We start from the raw sequence: 18,670 nt of genomic DNA on the forward strand, positions 1-18,670 counted from the left end.
TTGAGCCACTTAAAGTCCACATTCCTACATCAGCCCCACCTCCCGAGCCTGGCCTGACCACTGATTCCCCCAGCCTCCGCCCCCTGCCAACCTTCTGCCCTTGCCCAGAAGCCCCACCCAGAGCCAGGAACCTCCAGAGACTGAAAGGGGCATCGTGCACCCAGGTCCTGTCTGTCTGTCTGTCTTTCTATCTTGCATTCCGATGCAAGAGCCTGGAGGCAGCCAGGAGCTTTAGCTATGGCTGTCTTTATTCTTCTGTTCCTGTGGAGTGTTCTGGTGATGGGCATGGGTGAAGGTGGTGCTGGGAGTGAGGAAGGAATTGGGAAGGAGTGTCATCCCAGCCTGCCTCCCCTCTGTCCCTCCGTATCACCAAGTGCCCAGCCCTGGACACACCCTGGCCAGAGCCAGCTGTTTGCAGACCTGAGCCGAGAAGAGCTGACGGCTGTGATAAGCTTTCTGACCCAGAAGCTGGGGCCAGGCCTGGTGAATGCAGCTCAGCCCCAACCCTCAGACAACTGCATCTTCTCAGTGGAGCTGCAGCTGCCCCCCAAGGCTGCAGCCCTGGCCCACCTGGACAGGGGGAGCCCCCCACCTGCCCGGGAGGCACTGGCCATCGTCTTCTTTGGCGGACAACCCCAGCCCAATGTGACTGAGCTGCTGGTGGGGCCGCTGCCGCACGCCTGACCACACCCACAGTGCCCACTTCAAGGTGGATCTGGACGCAGGTGGTAAGACATCCTGGCGGAGGCCAGGATTCCAGTAAAGGGGGCTGATGTCTCCATGCCTAGATTTAAAAATTGTCATTGAAACATCAAAAATGTAAAAGTATAAGAAGAAAATGTGAAAGTCATCAAATTCCTCAGAGATTTTCACCCTTAGATGGTTATTCTCTCATGCTTAAAAAAAGTCTTTCCTTTTTTAAAATTGTGCATCTGCACTCTAGAATATATTACAGCGTATACTATGTATATGATATACTGATACACATTTTTAGAATTTTACCACCAAATTTCTATCATAATGTACATATATTTTGTCACTTCTAATTTCTCACATAACAACGTATTACACTCAGGCAAACAACAAATATTTACCGAACGAATGCGTATTTGTGCCAAGCACTGCACTAAAACAATGTAACAGAAGAAACAATATCCCTGCTCTCAGTAGGCTGAGGTTGTAATGGAGGAGTGGAGAGCACAGTGGAGGGCTCCTGGAAAATGTGAGAGAAACAGTTTTTTTTAATTGAAGTTTACTTGACTTAACAATGTTGTGTTAATTTCTGCTGTACAGCAAAGTGATTCAGTTATACATATTCTTTTTCATATTCTTTTCCATTATGATTTTTTTATTCATTAATTAATTAATTTATTTTTGGCTGCTTTGGGTCTTTGTTGCTGCACGCAGGTTTTCTCTAGTTGCTGTGAGCAGCGGCTACTCTTCGTTGCAGTGCCCGGGCTTCTCATTGCAGTGGCTTCTCTTGTTGCTGAGCACGGGTTCTAAGTACACGGGCTTCAGTAGTTGTAGCACGTGGGCTCTAGAGCACAGGCTCAGTAGTTGTGGCGCACGGGCTTTGTTGCTCCGCGGCATGTGGGACCAGGGCTCGAACCCATGTCCCCTGCATTGGCAGGTGGATTCTTAACCACCACGCCACCAGGGAAGTCCCCCATTATGATTTATCACAGGATACTGAATATATTTCCCTGTGCTATCCAGTAGGACCTTGTTGTTTATCCATTCTATATATAATAGTTTGCATCTGCTAACCTCAAACTCCCAATCCATCCCTCCCCCCCGGCAATCACAAGTCGGTTCTCTATATCTGTAAGTCTGTTTCTGTTTCATAGATGTGTTCATTTGTGTCGTTCTTTAGATTCCACATATAAGTGATATCATATAGTATTTACCTTTCTCTTTCTGACTCACTTCGCTTAGTATGATAATCACTAGGTCCATCCATGTTGCTGTAAATGACATTATTTCATTCATTTTTATGGCTGAGTAGTATTCCATTGTGTGTGTATGTATCTGTACATATATGTATGTATGTATGTGTGTATCACATCTTCTTAATCTAATCATCTGTTGATGGACACTTAGGTTGCTTCCAGGTTTTGGCTATTGTAAATAGTACTGCTCTGAACGCAGGGATGCATGTATCTTTTTGAATCACGGTTTTGTCTGGCTATACACCCAGGAGTGGGATTGCTGGATCATATGGAAACTCTATTTTTAGTTTTTTAAGGAACCTCCATACTGTTTTCCACAGTGGCTGCACCAATTTACATTCGCACCAACAATGTAAAACGGTTCCCTTTTCTCCACACCTGAAACATTTTTATGCTTAACCTCTCCGTATCTCAGTTTACTCAAGTGTAAAAATGGTGTAACAGTGCATTCCTCATAGGACTGTTGTGAGAATTAATGATGACTATTTAAAAACATTTTTTTCTTTTGAAATAACTTTAGACTTACAGAAAAGTTGCAGACATTATATAGAGTTCTCACATACCCATCACCAGCTCCCCCTAATGTTAACATCTTGCATAACCACAGGACAGTCACAACCAGGAAATTAACATTATTACAATACTATAAACTACAGACTTTATGAGAATTTCATCAGTTCTTTACTGATTTCCTTTCTCTGTTCCGGGATCTAAACCAGCAACCCACCTTGCACTTAGATGTCCTATCTCCTTATGGTCTCCTCCAGTCTGGCAGGTCTTCAGGTTTTCCTTGTCTTTCAGGAACTGACACTTTAGAAGATACTAGTCAATCATTTTGTAGAATGTCTTTCAGTTTGGGATTCTCTGATATTTTCTCATGATTGGGTTGAGCTTGTGTTTTCGTTTTTGTGGAGGTTTTTTTGGTAAGAAAACCACAGAAATGACTTTATACCCTTCTCAGAGCGTCATATCAAGGGGTATGTGATGTCCATATGTCTTATTACCAGTGATATTGGCCTCAAGTACTTGGTTAAGGTGGTGTTTAGCAGCTTCCTCCACTGCAAAAGTTACTGTTTTTCCGTCTTCAGTTAATAAATATTTGGGGGAAATTTTTGATGCTATGCAAATATACTATTTCTTTTCTTCTCAAACTCTTGCCCACGAATTTTAGCATCTATTGGTGGATTTTTCCTGCAACAATTATTATTACTGTCCCATTTACATTTTTTCTCTTATTCTTTATACATTTATTAATTGGAATTCTCCATTAAGAAAGTGTTATCCCTCCTTTTTACTTTATTTATGTATGTAATTATTTATTCATAACTGTATGGACTCATGGATATTTTATTCTAAGGGTTATAACCCCATACTATCATTTATTTTGTTCCTTAAATTGTTTCAGCTTTGGCCATTGGGAGAGCCTTCAGGTTGGTTCCTGTGTCTTCCTGACATGCCTCCATCCTTTTTTGAGCACTTCTTTACTTCCTGGCACTGCAAGATATTCCAGTTACATCTTGTATTTTCCCTGCTCCAGCCCGGAAATCAACCACTTCTCCAAGAATCTCTGGTTCCTTTTATTGGAGAATAGTATTTAGAAACCAAGATCTGGGTACCAGGTGTGCTCATTATTACTGGAATGTCATTGCTTTTAGGCTCTCTCATCGGACTTAGCTAGAAAATACATGTATGTATTCTAACTGACGCACACATCTCTCTTTATCTCTACATCTAAGCTATGACAACTCTTAAAGCACTTGGAACGGTGCCTGACACACACAGAGAAGTATTAGTTATTATTGTAAGTATTATCCACGTGAGCCTGCTTGTGTGGATGTACCGGAAAAGGAACTCTTGGCCTTTGTCGTCTACAAGTAGAAACTGTGGAGTGTGGGCTAGGAGCAGTAATTCACAAAGGGAAACTGAGGGTTTGCTTAATCAGTCTCTGCTCTCTTTGATCTTTGGAAGGTATGGAGGGAGCTTCCGGCATGTTTTGGTTTACTGCTCTTTGGTCTCAGATCACTTAAGTTGAGTCCTAATATAGAACCTAGTTGGACTCTAATAAAATCATTCAAAACTCCAACTATTCAGGCAACAGACTATGTCTTTGGCCTTGCCCCTTATTCCTTGCCAATCCCCAAGCAATAGAAAACACCGCTAAGCTCCAGCCGTGTTGGGCCTGGGCTCTGACTCTCCTTCCCTCTGACCTGCGTGTCTGCTGTCCATGTGTGGTGGAGCCCCTTTGTGTTGGTTTCCTCTGGGTACTGATGTGTAGGCAGTGTAGAGCCAGACTGAGACCTGGGTCCCCAGCACTGCCATGAAACTAACCACGTGCCCTTGGTGACAAACCGGGGCACATTATTTAAATTCTCTAAGCCTCAGTTGTCCCATCTGTACAGTGGGGACAATTATAGTTCCTCCTTCATCAGGTTGTTGTGCAAGTAAAGCATCAATCCACGTAAAGCCCTCAACACACTGCCTGTGCAGAGCTCCTCCAAGTTCAAAAAATATGAGCTACTGCTGTGATTATTTTCATGAGAAGGCAGTTCTAGTGACGCCAGAGGGCTTCAGATATGAGGGGCAGACCCTTTCCTCAGGTCAGAAAGAACCTGGTCCTGCACGTTGCCTGCTAGACTGCTCCAACCTCAGGTAAACCCCCCTCCCTTCAGCTCCTCAGAGGCGGAAGGTCAGTGGAAGCCCAGTCACAAGGCATCTGGGATTATTACCAGTGATGATATCAAGAAGAAAGACCTTCTTCAAATCTCTGGATCAGGGACATCTTGGGGAGAGGGGAGGGAAGAGGGGGCACACTCAGTCTGGCTTTCTCTTTGGCGCCCACTCTGAAGCCAGGTGGGGACAGAGTCCGGGGGCGGCGGGGGGCAGCTGCATGGCCAGCCCTCCCTCCCCGCTTCCCCCCACCATCTCCACTTCACCCCTGCAGGACTGGAGAACTGGGTCTGGGCTGAGGACATGGCTTTTGTCCCTACGGCGGTACCCTGGAGCCCCAAGCACCGGACACAGAGGCTGCAGGTGACCCGGAAGCTGCTGGAGACGGAGGAGCAGGCCGCCTTCCCCCTGGGAGGCCCCTCCCCTCGCTACCTGTACCTGGCCAGCAATCACAGCAACAAGTGGGGGCACCCGAGGGGCTACCGCATCCAGACAGTCAGCTTTGCTGGGGAGCCTCTGCCCCAGAACAGCTCCATGGAGAGAGCCTTGAGCTGGGCAAGGTGGGTGACGGGGTGCCAGAGAGGCACTGAGGGAGGCAGACTGTACAAAAGGCTCCATGTTGCTGGGAATCCAGGTTCCCCCACCTCCCATGGGTGTGTGTACATATACACACTCACGATCACACATTCACACACACACACTCCTGCAGCCACAATCTTAGGCCGCTCAACATGAAGCCTCCTGCGTGGATGAATGAATGGAAAGATATGTGCTGAACCAAATACGACAAAATGCTCCAGGTGGAATCTAGGATGGTCACTAGACTATTCTTTTAACTTTTCTGTATGTTTAAAGTGTTCACAATCAAGGTTGGAGGGGAAAACAAAGAGAGCAGCACAGATCTGAGGGAATATTCCCTAAAATGCAGGCACATGGGATACTGAAATTCACCTAAGATGGGAATCAGGCCACGTCTGTGCACGTGCATCCAGGCCCTGACTTCCATCTGCATGGACGCGTGAGCGACAGTCCCACCTGAAGTCTGAGCAATGGGCCGGTAGATGTTTGAGATACAGGACATTGAGCAAATGCGGGAACTTTGTGAGAGAGAGAGAGAGAGAGGGAAGTGCACAGAGAACAATAAAGAGGCTGGAGAACATCAGACCTTTATGCTCGTTTCCCCTTTGTGTCCTCTCTTCAGTGCAGCTTCAGGCAGCAGGATGGCTCGACGACCTTGTGGGTCTGATCCAAATCCCCTGCAGGTACCAGCTGGCTGTGACCCAGCGGAAGGAGGAGGAGCCCAGAAGCATCAGCATCTATAATTTGAAGGACCCCTGGACCCCCCACCCTGGACTTCACTGACTTCCTCAACAACGAGACCATTGCTGGGCAGGTGAGTTGAGGGGGAGGGAGTGGGCATGAGGGGGGAGGCCGGAGGAGCAAGGATGAACCTCCTTACTCTCTCCCAAGCCAGATTCCTCTAAGGGTCTTTAGAACCCACTAAGGAAGAAAGCGCTATGATGTCACATTTTTCCTGGGCTGCTGAACTCAGCCCTCCCATACAAGGCCACTGGGGGAGGCGGACATGCCCTTAACAAAGCCAGACCTCATGATCCTCTTTCTTCGCCCCCTTAGGACTTGGTGGCCTGGGTGACAACCGGTTTCCTGCACATCCCCCATGCAGAGGACATTCCCAACACAGTGACTGTGGGGAACAGCGTGGGCTTCTTCCTCCGACCCTACAACTTCTTTGACCAGGACCCCTCCATCGATTCTGCCGACTCCATCTACTTCCGGGAGGACCAGGATGCTGGGGCCTGTGAGGTCAACCGCCTGGCTTGCCTCCCCCAGGCTGTGCCGCCCACCTCCCTGCCTCCTCCCACAACTAGATGGATGGGGAATGTGGCTGGGGCCCCAGGGCCAGGGAGTGTGGGGAGGGGAGGGGAGGGGCACTGGATGGGGCAGTCCTCTCTCTCGCACCATCCTCTCTTCCCTCCCCCTCCCTGCTGGGAGCATCCTGAGTCTGTGATGCCTGACACAGGGGGTTCTTACCTTTGTTGACCTCAAACCTCCTGGGTTCCTGTCGAAGAGTAGAGAGGAATGGTCAGCCAGGAGTCTAAAGTGATGGCCATACTTTTCCCAGAAGACTCCTGTTTTTTTTAACAGTTTTTTAATCTTATTTTTAAAATGAGATGTAATTCATATACCATAAAATTCGCCCTTTTAACATGTACAGGTTTAATGGGTTTTAATATATTCATAAAGTTGTGCAACAATGACTACTATCTAATTCCAGAACAATTTCATCACCCCAGAAAGAAACTCCAAAATCTGTTAGTAGTCACTTCCTATTTCCCTCCAACCCATTCCCAATTCTAGGCAACCACTAACCTTTCTGTCACTACAGATTTGCCTAGATTCTGGAAGTTTCATATAAATATATTCATACAATAAGTGGTCTTTTGAGGTTGGCTTCTTTCACTCAGTGTAGCGTTTTTGAGGGGCACCCATGTTGTAGCAGGAATCAGTACTTCATTCCTTCATGGACGAATAATATTCCATTGTATGGATAGACCGTATTTTGTTTCCACTCTTTGGTTGTTACGGATAGTGCTGCTATGAACATTTGTATACAAGTTTTCATGTGGACAATGCCTTCATTTCTCTTGGGTATATACCTGGGAGCTGAATTGCTGGGTCCTATGGTAATCTATGGTTAACGTTTTGAGGAGCTGCCAGACACCATTCCAAAGTAACTGTACCATTTCCTTTCTTTTCTTTTTTTTTTTTTTGCATAACATAACATAAAACTTTGACTTAAACTTTTATGCAACATACTTATACACAACATAAAATGTACTATTTGGCCATTTTAAAATGTACAATTCAGTTACCTTAAGTACATTCAGAAGTTTCTTGGGCCTCCCCAGCTCCTCCTTTGCCCTGGGTCTTGAATATGAAGGTGAGGCATCTAGAGACTAGCTGTTCTCTGGAGCCCCAGGACAGGGTCCCCACTAGGCCTGTGTCCAAGATCTTAGGAAGGTGCTTCCCTCAATTCCCTGTCACCCTAGCTTCCTCCTTCTCTCTCCTTTCTTCCCCTTGTCCTTCCCCTCCTCTTGCTACTTCAGCTTCTACTCCCTGGTATTTCCCTCTGAGGTCCTGGGGGGAAGTCCCTGCTGGAAGTCCCCTCAGGTCCTATAATCCCCCACCCCAAATCCCCTCAGCTTTGGTGTCCTCCTCTGTCCCTGGGATGGGGAAGCCTTGGGCATACAGGGGACTGTGGAGCCAGGTGTGTCCCAGTGGGGACAGTCTCCGCCTAGTCAGGCAACAGCCTCCAGGGCCTCACATCCCTGTTGCCCCTCCTGGGGCATGGACTTTGGATGGCTATAAATAAGAACTGGGACATTTTCCAGAAAGGAGTGTGGGAGCATGAGTAGGGTGGGGAGGAGGTAGACCTCAAAGACCGAGTTTTCTCAGGTGCCTCCAGGCTAAGGGAACCCACGTGGAGTGCAGTGTCTACTTCTATAGTTTGACCTATCCTGTCAGTGTCTTTTCTAGAGGGACCTGTGAGGTCAGGAAGAGAGGGGGTTCCTTCCCCAGCTGGAAGCCCAGGCCACAGACCCAGCCCTAGGGAAGGACACTGAGTGGGCAGGCCCTGGCCAGAGGGGAGTTCAGGGAACAGAGACTTGGATCCAACTCAGCTTGTGACCAGAGGGAAACTGGAAGCTCAGACCACACGGAAGTCCCATCATTTCCTGCAGGAACTGCCTGGACCCAGGCTCAACCAGGTGAGCCGGGAAGGCATTGAGTTCTGGCAAAGGGACCTTCACCTAAAGACTAAACGCAGTAGGAGACACGTTCCCATCGAGACTTGCAGCAGCATATGGTGAAAAGTGCTCGGATGGGGATGGGGCGAAGGCAGAGCTGGGTTAAAGAATTAAACGAGGTCATGCTTGAGAAGTACCTGGCACCTGATCCATGGTAAGTGACCCTCTAGGGGAAAAATCAGCGTTCAGTGGACCAGAACAGAGATCTGCAGTTGCCTTAAAGCAAAGGCTCTCAACCTTGACAGGACACCGAAATCACTGAGGAGCTTGTAAAACTCCACACACCCATGCCGCGTTTCAGCCCAATAAAATTAGAATCTCTGGGGGTGACGCTCAGACATTAGCAGCTTTGGAATTTCCCCCAGCTGATTCTAACGTGAAACCAAGGTTGAGAAAACCCTGGGATAGCAGTTCAGTTCCAAACCTGCCAGAGGAGCATGACCAAGAATCTAAAAAAGAAGGTGGCTGTCAGACGGCACAGAAAAGGGGCATTACAGAGCCTGCCCCGGCAGTGAAAATCCACCTGTGTCTGGAGCAGAGGACCCGGCCCAAGGCCAGGACTGTCCAGCCCTGGAGGCACAATAGCCACGTGGATGAGGGCTCCAGGCCCTCTCAGATCTCTCTCATGACTCATGACCAACTGCTGCCTCTGATTCGCAGCTCAGTGGGCCAGCTTCCCACCACATCTCAGTCATGGAAAGAAAATGGGCAAGTCCGTTATAGCTGTCGTGTAAATGATTATATAGATATAGATGTAGGTATATGAGATATATATATATATATATCTTCTGTAAATTGGTATCCTGATAATTGCTTTTGCTTTAGCAGTTACTGGAAATGGAGATTAGCCTTCAGGTGTTACTCTGGTAAATGTATTTATTTACTTATTTATTAAAAAGGAATTTTTGGTCCCACCGTGAGGCTTGAGGGATCTCAGTTCCCTGACCAGGGATCGAACCTGGGCCCTCGGCAGTGAGAGCACGGAGTCCTAACCACTGGACTGCCCGGGAATTCCCAGGTGTTACTCTGGTAAATTTAGATCTTCCCTAAAAGACCATCCCCCCAGGTGAGCTGACAAATCTGGTTTCTGACTTAGGCCCCTCCCTTGGACTGTGGTGAATTCACCAGGAAACCATCGTGGGGTGTCCCGGGGGACATCAGCCAGCCTCTCCTGACACAGCACACACCGGCCTCGCCACAGACTCTGCAACTAGATTCCTGAGCCCAGACTCAGGAATCCTACCTTCCTTCCGTCCCCCTCCTATAGTTTTCCTTGGCCAACGGCCCTTTATAAATCTTCAGAGCTTCCCACTCTCTCCAGAGCATACTAGGCCATTCACGGACCAGATTCAGCAGCTCCTGCCATCCTGAAGCCCTGCCCACCAGACGCCCCCAACCATGGGACCTTCCCCAAACAGGCTGTTCCCAACCACTCATGCCTCTGCCCATGTGCTCCCCTCCTTCCCTCCTCTGGTTCCTTCCTCTTTCCCCTTCTTCCCTTTTTCATCTGGTGAAGGCTTATTCATCCTCTAAAACCCAACTCAAATATCATCCCTGTCCCATTTTCCCTGCTGGTTGCTTTGTTCTCCCTGCACCCTTGGTTCTTTGGAAAGAACCCTGCATTGGAGGTTCACACGCTGAACTCTAGTTCATCATCGACATGTGTCCTCCCCTCGCTTCCCTGGGGCAAGAACCATGTCCTGTTGGCCTTGGTGGCCTGATGCCCAGAATGGTGTCATGCCCATTGTGGGTGCTTAAATACATCTTTGTTGAAATAATGACAGTTGTTATATTCAGGTAATTCTTTGTCTTGTAAAAAAAACATTTCATATCCAGTTTCTCCTTTGACTACCTCAAAAAGGAAGATCTAAAGAAGCCCAAAGATCCTGAGTGAATGATCACCCTGGCTGCACAGGTTAAGCTGGGACACGGGGCCAAAGGGCAACGCTGACACACTAGCCTGAATATTTCCTTTCCAGATGAGACCTGCACTGCTGGAACCAGCAGCCCAGCCAAGGTTGCAGGAGGGAGGAGATGGGACAGAAAAGTTTCTGAGTAGGTAGACATTGGCAGGTCTGTAAATTAGTTCCCCCACACTGGGTTTTCCGTGAAACAGGTAGGAAGGATCCAGAGCCTGGGGTAGGCCCAAGGGTGCGTGGTATGGGAGGGTTTGAAGCATAGACTGGACGTTGGACCCCAAAATGCTATAGAATTCGGCATGTATGTAAGGAAGGGTGTTTCTGAGGCAGCAAAGCAATGAGTTAAAGTTTTCCTCATTCTGCAACATGGTATAGTGTTTTGTAGTATGGTTTCTGGAGCTAGATTGCTGGGGTTTGGCAGGTGTGACTTTGGACAAGTTATATAACCTCTCTGTGCCTCACTTTTCTCACCTGTAAAATGGGAACAGTAATAAAATCTACCTCCGGATTTTTATGAGGATTAAATGAATCAGTTCATGTAATTTTCCAAGACTAGTTCTTGACATATAGTGAATGCTCACTGAATGTTAGTTATTATTGGATATTTTTAATAATTTATTTTATTTTATTTTGGCCATACCACACGGCCCCCTGCCATGGAAGCTCAGAGTCTTAGCTACTGGACCACCAGGGAATTTTCCCTTATTTGATATTTTATTAACCAGCATCTATTGGGTGTTTCAGTTACTGCACAGCAAGCCACCCTGGAAAATAGTGGCTTAAAACAACAGACCATTTTATTTGCTCATTATTCTGTAGGTCGGCCCTCTGAGCGGGGCTCATTCGGCAGTTCTTCTGGAGTCTCCTGGGATCACTCTTGTGGCTGCAGATACCCGGCAGATGGACTGGAGCTGGATGGTCTAAGATGGCCTCACTCACAGGTCTGGAGCTGGGGCCAGTTGTCAGACATGCCACACATGACAGCAGTGTGTCTTCAGCACGCCAGCCTGGACTTCTCCCCTTTGTGATCCAGGGTTCCAGCTGTAGCTCAAAGAGAACAAATCCTAGTGAGCGAATGCTTTTCAAGCCTCTGCTTACATCACATCTGCTAATGTCTCATTGGCCAAGGCACAAGATCAACCCCAGATTCAAAGGATGGAGACATAAACGTCACGTTTTGACAGGAAAAGAGTCAAAGTCACAGTGCAAAGGGATATATATCAGCAATGGGAGGAACCACTGCAGGCATCTAACCAAGCTACCATACTGGCCCCAGATATGCAAGCAGAACTTTGTTCTGGGTGCTGGAAGGGATGATTTCTTGGCCCTCAGGGCTCAGGATAATAGGAAAAGGGTTAAGAAATATGCAAACAACTGTAATGCAAGGTTTGAACGTGCTGAGTGACCTAAGGTAGGAATGGTTAAGGGCTAGGGGAGCTCAGGTCAGACTGATCCTTTATAGCTGATGAGGGGTGGGCATCAGTGGGTTGGGAAGGCTTTATTAGCTTGGCTTTGAAGTATGTTTAGAACCTGGACATGTGGAGATGGGAGGAATTATATTCCAGTTGGAGGAAAGAGCCAAGTTAGGCAAACCAGGGCATGTTTGGGAAATCCAAGACCATTAGTGTATCTGGAATGAGGGGTCCATGAAGGGGAGCTGCAAGACATAAGGCTGAAAAGATAACCTGGGGTCGGATTGTGGGTGAGCTTGAGTTTGAACTTCATTCTGAAGGCAGTGGGGAGTCACGGGATGTTTTCTGGGTGATAAATGGAAAGAACTGTATTGTAAGAAGGCTCCTTTGGGGGCTTCCCTGGTAGCGTAGTGATTAAGAATCTGTCTGCCAATGCAGGGGACATGGGTTCGACCCCTGGTCTGGAAAGATCCCACATGTCGCAGAGCAACTAAGCCCGTGCGCCACAGCTACTGAGCCTGTGCCCTAGAGCCCATGAGCCACAACTACCAAAGCCCGCATGCCACAACTACTGAAGCCCGTGTGCCTAGAGCCCGTGCTCCGCAACAAGAGAAGCCACCGCAGTGAGAAGCCCGCGCACCTCCACGAAGAGTAGCCCCCACTCACCACAACTAGAGAAAGCCCGCGCACAGCAATGAAGACCCCACACAGCCAAAAATTAAAAAATAAATAAATTTTTTTTAATAAAGAAGACTCCTTTGCCTTTGCCAGTGGTCTGTAGGATGGCTCAGGTAGGGGAGTGAGAAGGGGCATAGGCCATCATTAGGTAACAAAGGGACTTGCAGGTCTAGGCAGAGGGATTGACGAGTGGCCACCAGAGTAGAAAATCAAACAAGACCTGATGAGGAGGCAACAAGGATGACTCAAAGATTGCCAGGCTCGGTGCCTGTAGGATGGCAGAGGAGGAAGAGATGCATTTACAAAGCAAGGAAGTCTGGAGGAACGACTGGTCTGGACGGAACTCATAGATCTGGGGAATGTATACAGCAGCCAGGTGGTGGCCAAGGGGGCACCTAACAACATGCTGATGGTGGGAGGAGGAAGGAGAGAAAGGAGAGTAGAGCTTGGTGGAGAGACACTGGAAACAGTGAGGGTGAGGGTGAGTGTTTCGTCTGTCGAAAGTGTCAGATGTGGCCAAAAATTAACAAAGAAGAAGGGTGAGAAGAGGTCAACCAGCAGACCTTACAGCGAGAAGATCATGTTTCCTTCCCAGTAGAGCAGAGGAGGCTGAAGTTGCACAAGGCTGAGGACGGAGCAGCTCACACCCTGCTCTCTGGAATTCAAGGTTGGAGGGATCCCCTGGACTTACATGACCCTGGCACTTCCCTCCTTCCACTTCCAACCTACTAAAGTGAAGAAAATCTTTAAAATCTTAAAAATAAAACAAGCTTTCCTTTCCATCCTAAAGGAGGGAGGCACACTACGCTCTCCTCGCCCTCTTCCCTGTCTCTCCTACTTGCTGGCTAGAGATCAGACACCGTCAGGACTTGAGTCCAGAGAGACAGGCGTTGGCAGGACAGACAGCTGTTTATTTCCTAGCAGAGCCCTGCTGTGTTTTCATAGCTCAGAATAGTTCCTTGGCGCTCTCCAAGGCGCTCTTGCAGGGTGAGGAAACCTCATTGTTTGTTTTCATGACAATTCTGGGCCTCACCTCTTCCTCTTTCTCTGCATCACAGTCCATACTTGGGAGCTCTCAGAGGGGGTAAGGTATAGGTTAACAGGGTCCGAGACTACTAATTTCCTAATTATGTCCCCCAACTGGGCTCCGGAAGAGGAAAGGACTAATAACTGACTATACAACATGGGTGTTTTGGTTAGGATGAAAATTCTGAAAATTAAAGAGTTGATTAAAGGACTACAGGGCAGAGCTGGGGGAGAAAAACAGTAGGTGGAACAGAAGAGGGTGGAAGGGATGACCCCCTCTCCCAATCTGGATCACAGCTGGATGCCAGGCTCTGGGCAGGGAGCTGCCTTCCACTTGAGAATTGTGAGGTGCTTCTGTGACTCCTGGTGTACCTCAGGTCTCAGCTGGGTCTTGGCAGCACCCATGTTTGGAAGATGCCCAGAGGTGGAAGGAAGAACTCACTTCACTGAATGATCTTTCAAACTCTGAATTTTTACTTTAACCATGTGGATACATTACTTATGAAAATATTTTAATTAAAAAGATATGCACTGGGCTTCCCTGGTAGTGCAGTGGTTGAGAACCCACCTGCCAATGCAGGGGACACAGGTTTGAGCCCTGGCCAAGGAAGATCCCACATGTCACGGAGCAACTAAGCCCGTGAGCCACAACTACGGAAGCCCACATGCCACAACTACTGAAGCCTGAGCACCTAGAGTCCATGCTCTGCAACAAGAGAAGCCACCACAATGAGAAGCCCGTGCGCCGCAACGAAGAGTAGCCCCCGCTCGCTGCAACTAGAGAAAGCCTGCACGCAGCAACAAAGACCCAATGCAGCCAAAAATAAATAAATAAAATTTATTTTTAAAAAAGATATGCAGATACACACTACTGTATACAAAATAGATAAACAATAAGGACCCACTGTATAGCACAGGGAACTATATTCAATATCTTGTAGTAACCTATAATGGAAGAGAATCTGAAAAAGAATATATATATATATTCTTAACTGAATCACTTTGCTGTACACCTGAAACATTATAAATCAACTGTACTTCAATTTAAATTTTTTTTTTTTTTTTTTTTTTTGCGGTACGCGGGCCTCTCACTGTTGTGGCCTCTCCCATTGTGGAGCACAGGATCCGGACGCGCAGGCTCAGCAGCCATGGCTCATGGGCCCAGCCACTCCGTGGCATGTGGGATCTTCCCAGACTGGAGCACAAACCCATGTCCCCTGCATCGGCAGGCGGACTCTCAACCACTGCGCCACCAGGGAAGCCCTAAAAAATTTTTTTAATTAAAAAAGATATGAACACATTTATCTTTTTCCTTCTGGCAATAATGAATCATTTACTTCTATTAAATCATTAAAAGTCAGGCACCACATCATTGGAGCTACTTTAAAAGGAGCACCCAAAAACTTAAACAATGTTAAAACTGAAAGGCAGGAAAAGGCAGACAGGAGAAGCAAGAAGAACTACAATTCTGCAGCCTGTGGAAGGAAAACCACATTCACAGAAAGATAGACAAAATGAAAAGGCAGAGGACTTTGTACAGATGAAGGAACAAGATAAAACCCCAGAAAAACAACGAAATGAAGTGGAGATAGGCAACCTTCCAGAAAAAGAATTCAGAATAATGATAGTGAAGATGATCCAGGACCTCAGAAAAAGAATGGAGGCAAAGATCAAGAAGATGCAAGAAATGTTTAACAAAGACCTAGAAGAATTAAAGAACAAACAGAGATGAACAAAACAATAACTGAAATGAAAAATCCACTAGAAGAATCAATAGCAAAATAACTGAGGCAGAAGAATGGATAAGTGACCTGGAGGACAGAATGGTGGAATTCACTGCCATGGAACAGAATAAAGAAAAAAGAATGAAAAGAAATGAAGACAGCATAAGAGACCTCTGGGACAACATTAAACACAACATTCACATTATAGGGGTCCCAGAAGGAGACGAGAGAGAGAAAGGACCCTGAGAAAATATTTGAAGAGATTATAGTCAAAAACTTCCCTAACTTGGGAAAGGAAATAGCCACCCAAGTCCAGGAAGCACAGAGAGTCCCAGGCAGGATAAACCCAAGGAGAAACATGCCAAGACACATAGTAATTAAATTGACAAAAACTAAAGACAAAGAAAAATTACTGAAAGCAACAAGGGAAAAACAACAAATAACGTATAAGGGAACTCCCATGAGGTTAACAGCGGATTTCTCAGCAGAACTCTACAATCCAGAAGGGAGTGGCATGATGTACTTAAAGTGATGAAAGGGAAGAACCTACAACCAAGATTACTCTACCCAGCAGGATCTCATTCAGATTCAACAGAGAAATCAAAAGCTTTACAGAGAAGCAAAAGCTAAGAGAATTCAGCATCACCCAACCAGCTCTACAACAAATGCTAAAGGAACTTCTCTAAGTGGGAAACGCAAGAGAAGAAAAGGACCTACAAAAACAAACCCTAACAATTAAGAAAATGGTAATAGGAACATACAAATTGATAATTACCTTAAATGTGAATGGATTAAATACTCCAACCAAAAGACACAGGCTTGCTGAATGGATGCAAAAACAAGACCCATATATATGCTGTCTACAAGAGACCCATTTCAGACCTAGGGACACATACAGACTGAAAGTGAGGGGATGGAAAAAGGTATTCCATGCAAATGGAAATCAAAAGAAAGCTGGAGTAGCAATACTCATATCAGATAAAACAGACTTTAAAATAAAGAATGTTACAAGAGACAAGGAAGGACACTACATAATGATCAAGGGATCAATCCAAGAAGAAGATACAACAATTATAAATATATATGCACCCAACATAGGAGCACCTCATTACATAAGGCAACTGCTAACATCTATAAAACAGGAAATCGACAGTAACAAAATAATAGTGGGGGACTTTAACATCTCACGTACACCAAGGGACAGATCATCCAAAGAGAAAATTAATAAGGAAACACAAGCTTTAAATGACACAATAGGCCAGATAGATTTAATTGATACTTATAGGACATTCCATCCAAAAACAGCAGATTACACTTTCTTCTCAAGTGCACAAGGGACATTCTCCAGGATAGATCACATCTTGGGTCACAAATCAAGCCTCAGTAAATTTAAGAAAATTGAAATCATATCAAGCATTTTTTTTCTGACCACAATGCTATGAGGTTAGAAATCAATTACAGGAGAAGAAACGTAAAAAACACAAACACATGGAGACTAAACAATACGTTACTAAATAACCAAGAAATCAAAGATGAAATTAAAAAATACCTAGAGACAAATTACAACAAAAACACGATGATCCAAAACCTATGGCATACAGCAAAAGCAGTTTTAAGAGGGAAGTTTATAGCAATACAAGCCTACCTCAAGAAACGAGAAAAATCTCAAATAAACAATTTAACTTTACACCTAAAGGAACTAGAGAAAGAAGAATAAACAAAACCCAGAGTTAGCAGAAGGAAAGAAACCATAAAGATCAGAGCAGAAATAAATGAAATAGAAACAAAGGAAACAATAGCAAAGATCAATAAAACTAAAAGCTGGTTCTTTGAGAAGGTAAACAAAATTGATAAAGCATTAGCCAGACTCATCAAGAAAAAGAGGGGGAGGACTCAAATCAATAAAATTAGAAATGAAAAAGGAGAAGTTACAACAGACACTGCAGAAATACAAAGCATCCTAAGAGACGACTACAAGCAACTCTATGCCAATAAAATGGACAACCTGGAAGAAATGGACAAATTCTTGGAAAGGTATAACCTTCCAAGACTGAACCAGGAAGAAATAGAAAATATGAACAGACCAATCACAAGTAATGAAATTGAAACTGTGATTAAAAATCTCCCAACAAACAAAAGTCCAGGACCAGATGGCTTCACAGGTGAATTCTATCAAACATTTAGAGAAGAGCTAACACCCATCCTTCTCAAACTCTTCCAAAAAATTGCAGAGGAAGGAACTCTCCCAAACTCATTCTATGAGGCCACCATCACCCTGATACTAAAACCAGACAAATGTACTACAAGAAAAGAAAATTACAGACCAATATCACTGATGAATATAGATGCAAAAATCCTCAACAAAATACTAGCAAACAGAATCCAACAACACATTAAAAGGGTCATATAAAATGATCATGTGGGATTTATCCCAGGGATGCAAGGATTCTTCAATATACACAAATCAATCAATGTGATACACCATATTAACAAATTGAAGAATAAAAACCATATGATCATCTCAATAGATGCAGAAAAGGCTTTTGACAAAATTCAACACCCATTTATGATAAAAACTCTCCAGAGAGTGGGCATAGAGGGAACCTACCTCAACATAATAAAGGCCATACAGGACAAACCCGCAGCAAACATCATTCTCAATGGTGAAAAACTGAAAGCATTTCCTCTAAGATCAGGACAAGACAAGGATGTCCACTCTCGCCACTATTATTCAACATAGTTTTGGAAGTCCTAGTCACAGCAACCAGAGAAGAAAGAGAAATAAAAGGAATAGAAATTGGAAAATAAGATGTAAAACTGTCACTCTTTGCAGATGACATGATATTATACATAGAGAATCCTAAAGATGCCACCAGAAAACTACTAGAGGTGATCAATGAATTTGGTAAAGTTGCAGGATACAAAATTTACGCACAGAAATCTCTTGCATTCCTATACACTCACAACGAAATATCAGAAAGAGAAATTAAGGAAACAATCCCATTCATCATTGCAACAAAAAGAATAAAATACCTAGGAATAAACCTACCTAAGGAGGTAAAACACCTGTACTCAGAAAACTATAAGATACTGATGAAAGAAATCAAAGATGACACAAACAGATGGAGAGATATACCATGTTCTTGGTTTGGAAGTATCAATATTGTGAAAATGACTATACTACCCAAAGCAATCTACTGATTCAATGCAATCCTTATCAAATTACCAGTGGCATTTTTTACAGAACTAGAACAAAAAATCTTAAAATTTGTATGTAGACACAAAAGACCCTGAATGGCCAAAGCAGTCTTGAGGGAAAAAACCGGAGCTGGAGGAATCAGACTCCCTGACTTCAGACTATACTACAAAGCTACAGTAATCAAGACAATATGGTACTGGCACAAAAACAGAAATATAGATCGATGGAACAGGATAGAAAGCCCAGAGATAAACCCACACACCTGTGGT

At 45.3% G+C, this 18,670-nt stretch overlaps 1 pseudogene; it reads left to right on the forward strand.

Annotated features, from left to right (window-relative positions):
- The first annotated feature begins 4,894 nt into the window (after positions 1–4,894).
- Positions 4,895–7,409, forward strand: LOC137212635 (primary amine oxidase, liver isozyme-like; annotated as a pseudogene).
- Positions 7,410–18,670: the final 11,261 nt, after the last annotated feature.

This window comes from Pseudorca crassidens, chromosome 19 (genome assembly GCF_039906515.1).
Source record: "Pseudorca crassidens isolate mPseCra1 chromosome 19, mPseCra1.hap1, whole genome shotgun sequence".
NCBI classification, from domain to species: Eukaryota; Metazoa; Chordata; class Mammalia; order Artiodactyla; family Delphinidae; genus Pseudorca; species Pseudorca crassidens.